The sequence below is a fragment of the Crotalus tigris genome, unplaced genomic scaffold, assembly GCF_016545835.1.
Source record: "Crotalus tigris isolate CLP2741 ecotype Arizona unplaced genomic scaffold, ASM1654583v1 scf7180000020129.766959, whole genome shotgun sequence".
Classification (NCBI taxonomy): Eukaryota; Metazoa; Chordata; class Lepidosauria; order Squamata; family Viperidae; genus Crotalus; species Crotalus tigris.
The window spans coordinates 305,352-323,842 of NW_024097870.1; positions in this window are offsets into that span (position 1 = coordinate 305,352).

Genomic DNA, 18,491 nt, shown 5'->3' on the forward strand with positions numbered 1-18,491 from the left:
GTGCTGAAGATACAGGCTATTTCACTTGTAAAATGATTTTCTTTAACTTAATGTCCTCTTTGCAGTCCCAAAATTCTAAACCTGCATCATCCTTGGAATTTGAGCCTTGGATGTGTTGGCTGCAAAACTTTGAAATTGTGGATCATCACATCTGGAGGATAGAATTAGCAAGACATTTGTAGAGGAATCTTATCCATTTCTTACATATGACATAAACTCTCAAGTTATCAATGACCCTGCCAGGTTAGGGTCGTGGAATACAGCTCCCAATATAGATGTAGGGCACCTTTTGGGGCCAGGAGCACATTTGAAATTTTAAGAGCATGTAATAGGTGGATTTATAAAACAGGGCTTGGGATACAATTCTAAAAAGGTGTGGTGCATGAGGACCATAAACATTTCAACTCTTTGCAATTCTTTAAAGCTACTGGATTGTTTACTGGATCATGCAGGCAAACTCATAAAAACATGAAACTAAGAAATAATAGATTAGTGCTCTATTTGGGTCACTGTGTACTCAGAAGCACCTTAAATCCAAAGTGCTTCAGAAACTTACAAAATAGTGGTCATGAAGATTTCCCTATTCACAGCTTGTACATATAATTGATTATCATGAGCCTTTCAAGGTAGACCAGATCAGGAAACTCCACACAGGAAGACCAGAATCATACATTATTAAGGCTATATTAACAGAAATTTGCTAATCTGATTTATTTATTTATTTAATTTTTATGGTCACTCATCTCAGTCCATGAGACTCTGGGTGACTTACAGTTCATAAAATATATTACAACTAAAAATTAAAACAACTTTTGAAAACAATATAAAAAAAACATAGCTAAGTTTTTAAGACCTTGTAGAAAGGCTGACAGGGTTGGGACCATTCTGATCTCTGAAGGGAGGGTGTTCCATAGAGCAGGGGCCACTGCAGAAAAAGCTTACCTTCTGGTCCCTGCCAGCCAATATTCTGATTGTGCTTCTTGTGCCCTCTCTCTTATATCTTAGTGAATCAGAGCGGGGGGTGGGTGGGGAGAGAATCATTCTGAATCTTAGTATAGATTCCCTGTCCAGAACTTAGGAAATGCTTCTATCCTCTAAATATATGCACCTTTCCCACAGACAGCTGATGAGGAGGAGGTGGATGTTATATTACAATCCCCAACCTTAATGTGTCACCAGAAATGCCCAAATAGCCTCAATTTACCAGTTCATTAATCTGCTTATTTGGGCTAATTGTCCTATCAAGCATAAGCTTTTCCCCTAACAATTCTAGAGCAAGTCTATTTTAAATATTTTGTGCAGAAGCTATTGAACTCAAAGTAAGAAAATATTTTTTCTGTATAAAATGGATATTTGGTGCTGTTATCCAGACTTATTTTGAAATCCATTACTGTCAATCTCTTTTATTAAAATTAAAATGCAATTTACAGTATTTTGAAGCCAAGTTTGAAATGACTTTTGGTTTGAACCCGTGATTTGCAAATTAGGTTATCAATCATACAGACTTCCAAAGTCATCTAATGAATTTCCAAAGGCAATTGCCAAGTATAGACTTGAATCTGAGACTTCAAGGCCTACTCTATTACTTTAACTACTGTACTACATTAGCTGGAACATTCACATAGTAATCAACTCATAACCCTATAGGTTAGGAAATCAGATGACTATAGGAATGAGTTGGATGTATTGCTGGAAATTATTCAGACCTGTATGGACAAGGTGACATGGTGAATAATATAGAGACCGAGGTCTTTTAGTTCTTCCCTTTTGCCATCAATTTACAAGACTGTAGTGAGTTTGCTTCAATAGTGATTGCCTGTTCTTGTCTTCCAATTTCTTAAACTTAAGGGTCACATCTGGAACCTTTGCTTCACTCTGAGATCATGCTAGATCTAAATGAATAGCAAGCTTGGCTTTCATGCAATCATGAGATGCATTTCAGGTATCTTTCTATAAAATGAAAAAATCATGAGACCAATACTGTCATATTTTGGTTTCTGAGCTTATATTTCTCTTTAATACTTGGTTTTAAGGAAATTTGGGGAATTGAATTCACACAAGTGATCTAATTCACTGCCATAGTGCTAGCTGTTCACATTTGCACAGTATGGTAATTGCACTTTGATTTCAGTTATCATATTATGCAAACATGGCCTCCTAACAAAAAAATGATAAGAAGGTATTCTATAGTTTAAGGGTAGAATACACCTGTTATATGCCAAGGATCTCAATGTACCATAAAACTTTTGAGATTTGAACACTCTTTATAATCATTCTGCATATCATTATGGTTTGTCAGCCAGATATTATGATGGGATTTGACATTTTTATCCACCTGTTGAATCCATCTCTAGGACCTGGGATAGGCAGATATTGATGTTTGATTGTTTAAAGGTATTATCATAGAATGATAGCTATTGCAAGTAAAACTGCCTTCTGAAATTGACCAAGGGTGATTTTGTCAATGCCAATGGTATTCAAATGGCATTCTGGTTGTTTTGGGATTGTACCCAAAGCCCTATTATTAGTAGTACTATTTTTGCTTTCTTTTGCCACAGTTGTTCTATTTCTATTTGCAGGTCTCTGTATTTGCAGGTCTCTGTCAACTCCAATTCTTTCTTGCTGACTCCAGGACTCCACTATCCAGACTTTTTTGTCTTTCTTATTGACAAAACAGGTGCCTGTCTGTCTGAATTCTAAAGTCCCAGAGCACTTTAGCTTTTTCATTTTTCTATTACTTTCTCTACTTTGTGGTCCCATCAGTTCTTGCTTGCAGACAAATGGTATTTTTTGCAAATCTTCCAATGCACTGTTGTTGCTACTTTCTCATGCTGTTGTTTGTAGTCAGTCTGTGCAATCTTCTTCTAGTAGCTAAACATTATTTTTATTATTTTATTTATTCATATCCCATCTTTGTTATTTTTACAAATAATTCAAGGCAGTGAAAATATCCATCACTTTTCCTCCTATTTTTCCCCAAACAACTCTGTGAAGTGAATTGGGCTAAGATTGGGGCTGGTGCAAAGTCACCCAGCTGCCTTTCATGGCCAAAGCAGGACTTGACCTCACAATCTCCTACTATGGTGCTTTAACCATTAGATCAAACTAACTTTAGCAACTATACCAGAAATAATAATAGAAGAAACTAGCAGCCATGGGAATGACTTTGATGTGAAAGATACATTTCTGTTTAGTGGTTTTATGCTAAATAAACATTAAGACATAGAAATCATTTTAATGATATTGAGTCTTATAAAAAGCTAATATTATTATTAATAGCTGTCATATTAATGTTAAACAAATATTTTAATGCCTGAGACATTGTTTAGAGGATGGTTTTGATATTTTAACACTATACAAGAGTTTATACATTTAATTTCTATTTTTTCTTATTGTTAAATAAACTGACCAAACTATTAATATACCACGAGGGGTAAATATGTTTTAGGCAATAAAATATGTTCGTTTTGTGGAATTCATTTTCTGCCAATAATTAAGAAAAATAACCAATGTCATGGCTCACAATTGCAATGTATAAATGTGACATTTAAAAACATTTCCTTCATAACATAAAATTAGATATCCTTATCTCCAAAAATATAATCCCACTTTTTCGAATACGGTAGTAATACTTTATTTACTATAGTTTTAGATTCTTCTATCCACTTCTTCAATAATTCTTTCCAACTGTGCAAAAAAGTTTATTTCTTAAAAATCTATTCCAGTATTAAAACTGCCAAAATCCAGATATCAGGTGGCAGCTGTCACTCTCTTATACCATTACAATGGTAGCAAAGAAGTACACAAAGCTCTCCTTTTTACTATCTAGCGTTCATCTGGATTACTGCAAGTCAGATGTGGTAATGCTACTATTCCATAATAGAACACCTGTCTGAGTAGCCTGAGATAAAAATGCAGATTTTTTTTATGAAGCACAACAGGTTATATTTGTCAGGCCTTTGAGGTAATCCAGACAAGAAGCACCAACCACAAATACTAACGTTGTATTGTAAGGTTATAATAACAGAATCTTGCAACTCTCCCCTGCTTTACTTTTACTCACCTGAAAACTAGGGAGTATCCCTTCTGAAATGCTTTCTCCACCCCCAGCCCTCCTTCAGACACAGAGGTTGTTATCAGACGGCTATCTAAACTGTAGCTCTTCTTCTGTCTCTCAAGGTCATTTCCATACAATGTTAAAACATGGCAGCAACAAACGTTTAATGTTCATGAGAATTTTAGAATAATATACAAAACCAGAACATTTTCTCTGTTTTGATCAAAATTTAACATTTTGATCTGTAATGTAAAATAGCCTGTCATATTATTTGAATTTTTTAAAAAATGTCCTACATTAGTTGATACAAAAGTAGGTCAATCTTCAGATCTCAGACTAATCTGAAAAGAGTTGTACAAATAATGCTGGATGAACTCTAGCCAGAAAATTTAAGAGACAGAGAGAGACGGTGGTGGGGCCTAAGTCAGGACGGGGCAGCGAGAAAGAGAAAGAAAATGGGAAGAGACAGGTAGGGGTGTTTGCAAAGGAGTGAGAAAAATCAAGATGGTGGCCATAATTGGGTTATTGAAATTTTGTATCTTTTTATGGGATTGCACATTTATGGTACAAGTAAAAAGGGAACACAACTTTGACTGCACAGATGCTACTGCTTTTCTTTTTTTACAATTATGCAGATCCCAAAGACGCAGGACAGAGAGAAGCCTTCAGCACCCTGACATACAAGAGAGGTCAGATGTTCAATAGCTGACATGAGATGTTTTTGAAAATATTAGGAAATTGGGGGCCATCCTCTCATCTCCTCACAATTTTTTCCTCCAAGCTTTGACTCTATTCATTAGCACTTTATTTCTCAAGTTTCCTTCAGATCTGTTATCTCCCATTCCATTTTGGAGAAGAAATCTATTCAGATCTATTATCTCTCTCTCCCCATAAACCATTTTTGATGCCAACTTCTATCTAGGTTTTCAACAAGGTAGAAGTCTTCTGGGAGAAAGCTAAGAGATGACACCAACTTGATGGCACATAATCAATCAAGACAAGACAATCACTCTACTACTACATTTGGAGAAGAGGGGACATATTTCTTCTTACATATTATTTACCTTGCATTTATTAGCTTCAGTCATTCAACCTCTGCCCATTCTAGCATATCAAAACGTAAAACAGTGGCTATTTAACTGTTAGAAGATTACTGTATTTCTGCCCTACAACACTAGCTAGCTGTAAATCATGGCAGAACCCATCTCCCTTCACTCTGGGGTTATTTCTGGTTTGGAGCCTTTTCATATGATTTCCTTTGTTTGCATTTATTTAAATTTGCAAGATGGCCTAATGGGATACAGAAAGAGAGTAGAAAAAACAGCCTAAAGAAAGAGTTTGGGACAACCATTTTCCCGCACAGACCTGACTGGCAGCTAATGACTAGCTGGTGACAGCTGAAAGCCATTAAAGGAAATCAACTTGTCTATAACCAAGCAAAAAATTTTTTGCTAGTAATTCAATAATGATATCATGGAGCTGAATAGAAATTAGTAACAGGATAGCAAATATTATGCTGACATTATTTTAGATAGGCTCAAGGTTACATGGAGAGCCTTTTTATTCATTAATAGAGAAAGATTCATAGGGAGAGAGAAACATGGAGGACCCATAACAATTTATCTGAGAGGAATGTTCTTTGATGGACAGTTTCCTTTGATATAAAAGGTGGTTTGTCTACCTTCCAAAACAAAATCTAGGAGTTTTAAGGATATATATATATTTGAATATAGTTTCAGGGAGTAAACCCATATTTGAAGAAAATTTATGAACTGTTTGGAGTTTTATTTCCAAAAGTCTTTTTATATTTAGCAGCTCTGTCAGAGGGAAATACTTAATGTAAAAGGTTCTTCTATCCCTGCATTACATGACTTTAAAAATGGCATCTGTGGAATTTCTCCTTAGGCAGACATAACATGACCAATAATCTTAATTTTAAAACAAATTCATTCCTGTGAAAATGAGGGGTTTGGCCATTTGTTTGCAGTTCTTTCCTGTCAAAATGCTACAATATCAGTGAACTCTAACCTTCACCACCTGTTGCTGTAGGATTGTTAAAAGGACTTTCTCAATATTGTCTCATCCCCTAGGTCCACAGGGGTAGGCAACCTTGTCTCTTTTATGACTCATGGACTTCAACTCCCGGAATTCCTGACCCAGCTATGCTTACCCCTGCCAATTAGTTTCATTTGAAATTTGAAGTTCTGGGTGTACTAATTTTTTTAAAAAAGAAGAGCAACCAACTATGTTGGTAGAGGGGGAGGGGAAACAATATTCCAATAAGAACAAAAAAGAGAGCAAATTATAGCATAGCTTGTTAGGATAGGGTGGAAAAAAGACAATACATGGAACGGGAGTGGGAGTAAATTACTCTGGACAAAATTAAAGGAAGGGTTGGAATAGGAGAAAAGTAAATGAAAATATCAGAGCGGAAAATATAGTAAAACAACTTAAAATATAGCTACAGGATTTCTGAATTTGAGAATGGAAAAACAATATTTAAATAGAACATGCAGCAATTTTATATTTGAAAATATCATATTCAGGCCTACAGTGGGACGGATGATGATAACTGCCAGATAGTTGCTCGGTTAGTATCTTCTCATACTACTGTTTAAACCCATGTTTCTCAACCTTGACAACCTGAAAATATAACGTCAATTCCTAGAATTCCCCAGCCAGCACACTCATAGTCGTCATTAAGTTTAGCATGTGAGAGAAAAGCCAAAGGAAGAATATGCATTTATTTCACTTATATGGGTTTAGCTTTATTTCCTGTAGGGAGAATGACCTAATTTGTTGTGCAAGGATAGATTAGGATTTGAAGCAAGAGATAACATAATCAAGTAATAGCATCACCAGGAATGAGCAACACAAAGGATAAAAAGAAAAAAGAAACAGTATATTTAGGCTACCTAAATCAATCCTTGGCTCATATGTGATCCCATGTAAATTGTATGGCTATTTTATTCTTTCATTGATTTACAAATTGGTCTACCATCCCATGTCTGCTAAAAATTTCTGTTCTGCATTAAGCAGACATCCGTATTTTTCACACAGTGTACATTTGTAGTTACTCCTATCTCTTTAACAGGAAGAGGAAATTAATACGAGAACATTTGCCAGCTTTGTTAGCATGGGTGTGGATATATAGGAAAATAACAGTGACTCTTCTCATACCAGCCAGCCCATTTATTAGTATTTAGTGGGGGAACACCTTTTCCTGGTTGAAGGAGGAGAAACATTTAAGAAGTTAGACCAGTCATGAAATATCTTGCTCCATGAGTCTTGAATGCCTTAACTGACTTTATTTACTTGTGAAAACATTTTTATTTTGAGAAATGATCAATGTGTTAAATTAGCCTCAGTGAGAAATCTCACTAAATGATTTTATTTAGATGGGTAACTTAAAATTCATTGGGATGTGATTAGTTTACTGTATTCTTTCCCATAATCCACTTAACCTGACTGGCATTAACCCAGTGAAATTTCCTTACCAGTGGTTCTGGTAGCACATATGGCAATACTCACCATTTTTGAGAATACTCAGTCAATCTCCCTGGAACTCCATGAGCTTCTTTATAGCCAGTTTGTGGGCCCAAAACGTCTTAATATACTTAGATATTGGGAATTGTGGTTTCTTCAGAGTCTCTGTGAATGTTCTTTGCAGTTGAGATTTGGTGGGATGGTTGCACACAACTGGACAGATAGTTCTGCAAATAATCTGGCCCTGTGCCATGCAGGGCTTTAGATGTGATTGTAAGCATCTTAAATTGGTCCAGAAGTGAGTGAGAATGAATGTAGCTGATGTAGTGACAAAATGGGACAACTTGCCAAGTCAACTCGCCATGGCCAACTTGCTGTAGGAAAATTCAACAATTCAATTTAATTATTTAAAATAATTAAAAAGTTATTTTAATTTTTGTTGTTCACATTTCATTTTGTCGCTCCTTTGGCATCTTTTCTTTAGTGATTCTATTCCACTATTTCTTTGATATTAGTGTAACTCTTGTTCCGCAGTGAGTTGTCCCATGGTGAGTTGGCCATTGGAAGCTTGTTCTATGGCGAGTTGGCCTGTGGCAATTTGATCATGGTGAATTGTCACACTACAATCAATTGTAATGATTGATCTGCCATTGTCACTGCATCCTAGACAATCTCTTCAAGGGTTGCCCTCTGAAGAGCCATTGAAGTAATCCAACAAGGTAGTGCTGTGACCAGAAGTTCCAGAATGGGCATAATTGACTCATTAGATAATGCGTACAAAGGCTTTGCTGGCCACACCTATTACTTGATTCTGGAGAATGAGTCATCAATCCAGAAGGATCCCCCCAATTACCTATCAACAGTATCTGAGAGACTAGAATCCCATGCAAAGTCTTCTTCCCCATCCAGATCCCCACAGCCTGTATGGCTTGGCAGCCTTGGACAGAAATGTACAGCTCAATATCTTCAGCATACTGATGGTACTTAACTCTGAACTGATGAATGACCTCACCTAGTAGCTTCCTGTGGGTAGATGTTAAATAGGAGTGGGGAAAGAATTAAACCCTGAGGCATTCTGTAATGAAGGAGTCTAGGGCAGGACTTCCTCGCCAGTGATAGTAACCAGTCCCCAAGTAAAAAAACAACACCATAACTGTTATGTCCCGAGCCTTGCAAACGGCTCGGGGCGTTTGCAGGCAGTCCCGGGCAGGTGCAAAGCTGCCTGGGACCAGACAGGCTGTCGCCAGCGCTGTGCGCATGCGCGGGTGCTGGCGCAGGAAAAGTATCGCATTGACCCGGGAAATGCCTATATAAGAAGCTGGGAGGTTTTGGGAGCTGCTGAAGCCATCTACTTGTAAGCTGAACACAGAATAAAGAAAACTGAGAACTACAACTGCTTCTCGTGTCTTGCCTTCCGCGAGGGACTCAACACTGGTGACGAGGATGGGATGCTTTACATCACCTGGAAAGGAAGAAGTGTAAGCTTACCCAAGTGAGTCCTGAGCGGCGGAATGGCGTCGACTCGGCAGCTACTCGCCAATCCAGTGCGCATTCGGGGGTAGGCTGGCTGATAGACCCGTCTCCTGAAGATGGCAAAGGTTGGAAGGCTTTCGGAGTTCGACGTCTCACATCCAGAGCGGTGGGAGTCCTACGTAGCCAGGGTGGAGAACTACTTCAAGGCAAACCAAGTGAGGGAAGATAGCTTGAAGGCTGCCACCCTGCTTTGTGTTTGTGGTCAAGACGCCTTCGAAATCGCAGAAAACCTTGCAGCACCTGTTCCAGTAGAGTCTGTTAGCTACGCAGATCTAAAGAAGCTACTGAAGGAGCACTTCCAGCCTAAGATGTCCGTCATCGCATGGCGCCACACCTTCAAGCAGAGGGATCAACGATCCGGAGAGTCGGCCAAAGAATACATCGCCGCATTGAGGAAGGCCGCCAAGCACTGCGAGTTCAAGGACCTCGAAGAACGACTGAGGGCCCGATTCGTGTGCGGCTTAAGGCATCGAGATCTACAACAGAGGCTTTTCGCCAAAGAAGAACTGTCCTTCCAAGATGCCTTAAGAGAGGTCACTGCAGAAGAAGCAGCAGGCGGCGCCGTCAAAAACATGCGGCCGATCAGGAACAGTCCAGAAGTTGCATCCGTGCACCAGGAAGACGTCCAAGGAAACTCCGAGGAGGATCCGGACGAGGAAGTCGACCGTCTCCACCCCACGAAGGAAGGAAATCAGAAGGGAAGCTCTTCAGCTCCACTCAAGTGCATCGCCACAGGAGAACCGACTGCAAGTTCTGCTCCGCTACCTGCCGGGCATGCGGCAAACAAGGACACATTGCAGCTGTGTGTCTGGGCCGACGAAAGGTACAGCCTCAGGAAGAACTGCGCCTGAAAGGTACCAGGGTTCCCAGCCAGAATAGGGTAGGGTTTTGCGCTTCGCGAAGGAGCATCCTCAGGACAGGCACACACAAGCCCATTAAAAAAAAGCTGTCACTCAAGGTGAAGCTACAAGGGGTTCCATTAACTATGGAACTAGACACAGCGTCTGCCCTTTCAATCATCTCCTTGCATACATTTAGGAAGATTTGTTCCGGTAGTGGAACTCAGGCCAAGTTAAGGCCTTCTGACATTGTGTTAACAGATTTTCAAAATTCAAGAGTGTGTGTTAAGGGGGAGGCCACCCTTAACGTGCAATACAAGAGTTTTGAAGATCCACTAGACTTATTAGTAGTAGGGGGTGAACGAACGAGTCTCATAGGACTCGATTGGTTTGAGGCCCTGGGGATACACGTCACAGGACTCAACAGCTTACAAACACTTGACCTACAGGAAGTCTGCAAAGAATTTGCAGATGTTTTCAGCCCCCAGCTGGGCACATTCAAAGGACCCCCTGTGTCCTTAAAGCTAGACCCCACTGTTACTCCCATTAGAATTAAAGCAAGAAGGGTCCCTTTTGCTTTAAAGAGTAAAATTGACACTGAGTTAGACAAACTGATCCAACAGGGAATTCTAGAACCTGTTGATTCCAGTCCTTGGGAGACCCCCCTTGTCACGCCTCTAAAGGCAAATGGGGACATTCGCATTTGTGCTGATTACAAATGCACTCTTAATAAGGCATTGCAGCAACATGCCTATCCTGTTCCTGTGGTCAGTCCTATTCTGGCCTCCCTCAAGGGGGGGGGGCGCGTTTTTGCAAAGCTTGACCTAGCTCAAGCGTATCAACAGCTGCCTGTTGATGATGATGCTGCTATAGCTCAGACTATTGTGACCCATAGGGGAGCCTTTAAGGTAAAAAGGCTACAGTTTGGAGTGAATGTCGCTCCTGGGATTTTCCAAAGCGTAATGGAAAACACACTACGGGGCATACCGGGGGTTTGCCCCTACTTTGATGATGTCTTGATTGCAGGAGACTCCACACACATTCTAGCTGAAAGGCTAAGGGCTGTTCTGTTAAGATTCAGGAAAACAGGCCTCAAGCTCAAAAAAAGACAAATGCAAGATTGGGGTGCCTTCTACTGAATTTCTGGGGTTCAAAATTGATGCTGCTGGGATTCACCCTGCTGAATCCAAACTAACTGCTATTTTAGAAGCACCTAGGCCAAAGTCCAAGGCCGAACTTCAGGCCTTCCTAGGCCTCCTGACTTTCTACAATTCCTTCCTTCCACATAAAGCTAGTGTAGCTGAGCCTCTTCACAGGCTACTAGACAAACAAGCAGTGTGGCAGTGGTCACAAACGCATGAGGGTTGTGTTAACAAAGTCAAGGCTTTGCTCACTTCTAACAGTGTACTTGCACATTTCAACGAGTCCCTTCCTGTGTGCATCGCTTTTGATGCGTCCCCTTACGGGGTTGGAGCTGTCCTGAGCCACCTCAGGTCTGATGGAACTCAGGTTCCTGTTGCATATTACTCCAGAACATTGTCTTCTGCTGAGCGCAACTATGCTCAGATAGACAGGGAGGCTCTGGCTGTTGTTGCTGGAATTAAAAAATTCCATGATTTTCTATATGGCAGGTAGTTCACGGTCTTCACTGACCATAAGCCTCTGCTGGGACTGTTTACCACACGTAGGCAGACTCCCCAAATCATTTTCCCTAGAATGCTTAGGTGGTCTATTTTTTTGTCTGCATATGATTTTTCTCTACTCCACAAGCCTGGGAAAGAAATGGGCCATGCTGATGGCCTCAGTAGAGTGCCTCTGCCAGTAGTAGAAGCTGACCCTGCGCCAGCTGTCAACATTCTATCTATCCAAGCCTTGCCGAGCTCCCTCTTAGTGCCAGGGATGTTGCCGCTGAAATAGGTACATATCACACACTTTCACGTGTCCGTTCCTGGGTTTTGTCTGGTTGGCCTGAGCACTGCCCTAGTCCTGAGTTTCAGAGTTTCTGGTCCAAAAGGAACGAGCTGTCCCTTTCTCAGGGTTGTCTGCTTGGGGAAACAGAGTTGTCATTCCCACCTCAATGAGGACTAGGGTCTTAGAATCCCTCCATGAGGGTCATCCTGGCATTGTTCGTATGAAGGCTCTTGCGCGCAGCCACTTGTGGTGGCCTGGTTTAGATAAAGATATTGAGGCTAAGGTGCATGCAGGCCACCTGTGCCAATGATCTCGCCCAGAGATGCCCCAAGCTCCCGTGCATAGATGGGAGGAAACACAGTCCCCATGGTCTAGGGTGCACATTGACTACGCTGGACCCTTTCAGGGCCAGTTCTTCTTGGTCCTTGTTGACAGCCATTCCAAATGGCTTGAGGTTGTACCTGTCTCATCCACCACCACTGCAAAGACTATTCAGGTACTGAGGGGGATTTTTGCTGCACACGGGCTTCCAGATGTCATTGTGTCTGACAACGGCCCTCAATTCACTTCCTCCGAATTCCAAGCTTTCTTACAGCTAACATGATTCGTCATGCCACGTCTGCACCCTTCCACCCGTCCACCAACGGTATGGCTGAACGTATGGTGCGCATCACAAAGGACGCCTTGAAAAGACTCACCTACGGGGACTGGCATCACAGGTTGGCTGACTTTCTCCTTTCTTATCGCACCACACCGTCCACGTCTACAGGGAGAAGCCCAGCTGAACTTCGTTGGGGGCGTCAACTTACTACTAAACTTGACCGGTTGCATCCGGACAGATTGCCTTCATCTACTTCACATCCTAGGGCACCTAGACAACTACTTGAGGGTGCCCCGGTCTGGACTCGCAATTACGGGCCTGGTCATACATGGGTCCCCGCTTCTGTTTCCAGGGTCACGGGTCCTCTATCCTACGAGGTAGCCCTGGACAACGGTCGTGTCCTGCGCAGGCACATCGACCAACTCCGCCCTAGGCGGCATCTTCCAGCTGAGACTCCTGGGTCTTTTCCAGGGGGGGAGGGGGACCCTTTGGAGCAAAGGGAAGGGCACGAGTTGCTGCCCATCTCCACTGATGGAGCCACTGACGGCCCATTTCAAGCTTCCGCAAGTGCTCCGAAAAGGAATTCATGGAGCTTACCCACACAACAGGCACTCACGCCTATTCCAGCCAGGGAGTCACCCCGGGGGCATACTCACTTTCCACACACATCACACAGCACTCCAGTCATGGAGGATACCCGGGAGCATCCCAACAAATCATTCCACGCAAGAGAGCTGGCACACAATCCCCAGAGTTGGCCTGACCTTACCCTAATCCTACAGGGGGTCAAACTTACAGGGAGGTGGTCGAGGAACCAAGTCCCGACCGCAACACCTCTAGCCCAAATCAGGGAGTAACTGAGTTTTGGGAAGGTACAGAGACCCACACGAGCCCGTACACAGAACGGGGCTTAGGGATTGGACAGCCTCCTGACAGGTCTTGGACGGACCTAGGAGGTTCTATAGAGACGCCCAGCAGTGGCTATCACTTCAAGGGGCCCGAGGGCCTACAGCTAGGCAGGTCAACCAGGTCACAAAGTGACAGAAGCCCTGGCCTGACGAGCCCGGTGGGCGAGCAAGCAGGCCAGACATCGGGGCAAAGTCCTTGGAAGGCACCAAGGCATGATAAGGGGAACAGGCTCTTTTCACCCCTCAGTCAGGGAACACCTGTCAGAAACCCAGAGCTGAGAAGGTCACAGAGAGCAAGGAAGTCTCCTAAATACTTAGAGGATTACATAACATTGCTGGCTAAACAAAAGCCAGATAACGATAGGAGCACTGAGAAGCAGAACACTGCATAAAATAAATGTTTATATGTTGGTAGTAGTTTTAGCCCGGGGGAAAGGGGTGTTATGTCCCGAGCCTTGCAAACGGCTCGGGCATTTGCAGGCAGTCCCGGGCAGGTGCAAAGCTGCCCGGGACCAGACAGGCTGTCGCCAGCGCCGTGCGCATGCGCGGGTGCTGGCACGGGAAAAGTATCGCATTGACCCGGGAAATGCCTATATAAGAAGCTGGGAGGTTTTGGGAGCTGCTGAAGCCATCTACTTGTAAGCTGAACACAGAATAAAGAAAACTGAGAACTACAACTGCTTCTCGTGTCTTGCCTTCCGCGAGGGACTCAACAATAACAGTGTTCCCCTCCACCCTAGGATGACACCATAATTAATGGAATTGAAAACTATTTAGAAATCATGGAGGGCACACTCCCCACACATCTGTAAATGTGATCGATGCTATCTTAATAATGTAATCTAATCGATGCTATCTTAATAATGTAACCCAATAATGTAACCCAATCTGAAACCCAGCAGAAATATTTCTAGATAATCTGCTTCTTTCGGGAATTTTTGGGGCTGTAAGCCTACTATCTTCTCAACAAGCTTCTCCAAGAAGAAGAAAAATAGAGACTGGATGAAAATTGCCAAAGTTAGTTGGATCCAGTGATGATCTTTTGAGATGAGGGAGCATCCTCACTTCTTTCAAATCAGAGACCTGTTCATCACTATCTGTTTTCAACCATATGTTATCTCCAAGAGACCTTGACCACTCAGGTGCAGCCTGGATCTAAGACACAAGATGCAGAACATAGAGCCCAAGGACCCTTTATCAAGACTAATAGGCTTGAATTCTTTCCAGATAATCAAACAAGATAGGATCTGCACAACAAGAATCCAACTCCATGAGGATCCAAGCAACATAAAAAAGTTCCCACGGGGGTTTGCAAGGGTTTCAACAGCCTGCAGTATCTAGAAGAGATTGAATGATCCAAAACAAAGCCACTAGCTGACTATCCTTGAGTGTAACAAGAGCAGAAAAATAAGTAGATGCAGTCACAGTTATCACAGTGCAGCCCTTCATAAATTCTTGCTAGTTTTCCTCAGCATCTTTCTTGGCATGTTTTGTGCCATTTTATCTCTTGAAGTTTCTCTGGAAATGAGGGGGGCCTCTGGGATCCACAAAGACAATCTGCACAAATGATTTTATATGACTAAGAGCCTAGTTGCATGCTCATTCGAAGCAGCAACAGGCTTTGCTAAACTATGCCACAATTTCAAAAATATCCCAGATTCTCTCTGAAACCCTTGATTTGTGGCTGCACCTTGCTGACCCTAGAGGTGAACAAACAAATAAACAAGTTCTAATGTGCTTAATATTGGAATGGGAAATTGATCAAAAACGTGGGTTACAGGCTAGAGAGTGAAAAAAAAAAACATTCCAGAAAGAGGCAAAGGCATACAACTCTATATTACTGCCAAGAAAACTATACGGGTATCTCTATGTAGTCCCTAGCAATTGTATGACATTCAGATGAATTTACTTTTTAAGTGTTCCTGTAACAGAGCAATTTTATCGTTATGTGGAAATGGGTCAGGCTAAATTAAATTTCCCAAATGACCCTTGCTTGGTCCTCCCACAATATATTAAGCTTTCCTCCCATCTAATTAAAAGTATTGTGGTAAAAGAGTCAGCATGTCATGCAAACGCAGCCCTCACAGGAGGTCAGTCTGTGGCTGCTTTTCCACTTATATAATTTTCTTTTTTTTAATGAAACCGAGTTGAAAACTACAAGTTACTGTCACTGTCACCTTCTATTCTAAAACATTCTTATCACCAAAAGAAAATAAATTATATTCTGGCCAAAATTATATTCTACCTTCTGTTTTTATTTCACAAGGTAACTGTAATTAGCTTATCTTGTCATTATCATGAAGTTTTGAATTTGGTTTTTATTTTACCCAAATATTTGCAAATTGAGTTAGCTTGGATTCAAGAGTACCTTTAAAATTGACAAACAATCATTATATAGTTCGAAATTACAACAGCACTGAAAAAAGTGACTAATGATTGTTTTTCACAAGACTGTTGCAGCATCCTCATTTGGCTCACATTTATGATGGTTGCGGTATCCTAGGTCAGTGTTTCCCAAACTTGACAATTTTAAGGCATGAGGACTTCAACTCCCAGAATTCCACAGCCAGCAACGCTGGCTGTGGAATTCTGGGAGTTGAAGTCCTCATGCCTTAAAATTGTCAAGTTTGGGAAACACTGTCCTAGGTCATGTGATCACCTTTTGCGATCTTCTGACAAGCAAAGTCAGTGGGCAAGCCAGATTTACCTAACAGTGTTATGATTTAACAACTATAGTGATTCATATAACTGTGGCAAGAAAGATCATAAAATGTGGCAAAAATAACAACTGTCTTGCTTAGTAATAAAAATTTTCTCCTCAGTTGTAGTCATAAGTCGAGGACTACCTGTATTTTGAAGTAATCTGAGCTGTACCTGTAGTTTATACCTGCATCGCTTAGCTCAGATTACTTCAAAATAATCCTAAAACAGGTGAGACGACCAATATTGGAAACCTATGCAAAATTCCAGGGATGAATATGCCAGCTGTGTTTCTTTTAAGAATGCATTAGCACTGAAATGGAATTTTCCCACACTCTTTACTATGGAGTAAATCTTAGTTAACAAGCTGATGCAACTGCTATGCATCTGAAAACTCTACCCTTGCTAAAAGATGACTCTGCATCTGCAAGGTCTCTCCCAAAATGAAGTCATTATGCTAATGTTTATCTTATCTTTGAATTAAAATCAATAAGCTAAGTGCATGAATGGAGTAACAAAGGAAAGGAAGTTAATAGATCAGAGAAAGATTTTTGCTAAGAAGATCACATTTCATCCTGTTTATGTATTGATTCCTTGCTTAGCTAGCTTTTTAAAATTTCTAATTTTTTTTTAATGTTTTAATTGTTTTATATTGCCGGCTTATGATGTTGTAAACTGCCTATAGCTGCTCATCTATGAGATGGAGAGCATATGAATTTAATAAATAAAATAATACAGAATATGAAGGTGTGCATATATTTTCATATCTATGTATATTTATATAGGGTTATAAATGGTACCCAAGAACAAGAAAATAATTAGGCAGTTAGTAAAAAACGGTAATTGGGGATTTCCCCCCAAAAGAGCAACATTTTAAAAAATGTGGAAGCTATTATGATATTCAATCATCATATGGGAGATGCAAGTTAACATTTCAAGAAATGTTCTGAGGCAAATTTCCCAGGATGGAATACATGAAATTTCCAAAAATATATGAACAACATCTGAAACCTTTAGAGAGTTAAAGCCAGACTTGATGTCTTAAGAAAATAATACAAAACTCTTAAAAATGTGATCACTATTATAAAGCAGGCCAGAAATGAGAACACTGACATGTCTCCAAACCAAAACAACTAATGACAAGGAAAAAGTCTGAAACTATCATAGATTTTAAAGTTTTCTACATAATGCTTATCCGCAAATATCAAACATAAAATAAAAATAACACTAACAGTAGATAGAAAGTATCATTATTTTAATTAGCTGGAAATCCTGAATTGTGTGTGTTTATCCCAGATTTAGGATCTTCCATTGTTATAATTTATAGCCTTCCAAGATACAGTTAGCTTTTGACAGCACATGTCGCCCTTTCATCTTATTCTGTGTTGAAAGGTTGTTGGTTACTCTTTAATAGAGTAGGGTTAAGAGAACTAGTGTTAACAAATATGATTATTATTATAAAATTTGTAATTTAAAACCCTGTTAAATTTTAATTAACAAAATAATTTGTTGGGCTAACATACTGTGTATTAAAATGATTTCTTAAAATAATTTATTAAACAAACCACAACTGGCTGGGTTCAGGCAGCACTCTACATCAAAAACCTTTTGGCTTTAACAAACTGTATGTACCACACCAGGATGTGCAGTAGAAAGGCAGACTTGGAATACAAGTCTACTTTCTTTAAAAGAGCTTTGGCAGTTTGACATTGTTTCATCAGTTGTTGGTGTTTCCAACTGTAATGTTTTTGTGCCAGATCCAGTGGATTCAGCTGTTATTTTTTCTGTGTTCCTGTTTATAAGACAATTGTGTTTTTAACTTGTACTTGGGATTATTTGTCTTTAGGAAAGGGCAGCCTAATTAATGTCATAGGCTGCTTCCAATCCTGTCTAAACAAGAGTGTCATTCCCCTTCTTGAAATGTAGCAATAGATAAAATATTCTAAGTGAATATAAACAAATGCAATGGCAAATTCAGACTTGTCAATTTTTAAATATTCATAAGGCAACCTAACTAGTTTCCCCTCAAACTAGAACGGAAAATACCTCATCCAGACTATAATTCGCTTAGAAAGGAATATGGCATCTAGAATATTATTTGCACCCTAAGCTTAAGCAACCTTTAAATTTTCTTTCAACTTTCAGTTATGGATAGTTGCTTTTATATCCTGCCTGAGGCTCTTCCACAACAGCAGCTGTAGTTTGCAGGAAGCAGGAAAATTGGATAGTCCAAGATGGCTATTTCTTAGGTTCAGAAGACAAGCATTGGCACCCTTCTCTTGGACATCTCGTATCTAGTTTCACAATAAGCTTAAATGCTGAAGGTAAATTGGTCAATTTGTCACTTAATTGTATTTATAATTCCAAGGTATTTTATGATTAATCTTTCCACCGTGGTTCTCAAGTGGAATCCCAATCAAAATACTAAGCAAAATCACAGTAGAAGAATGGAAACA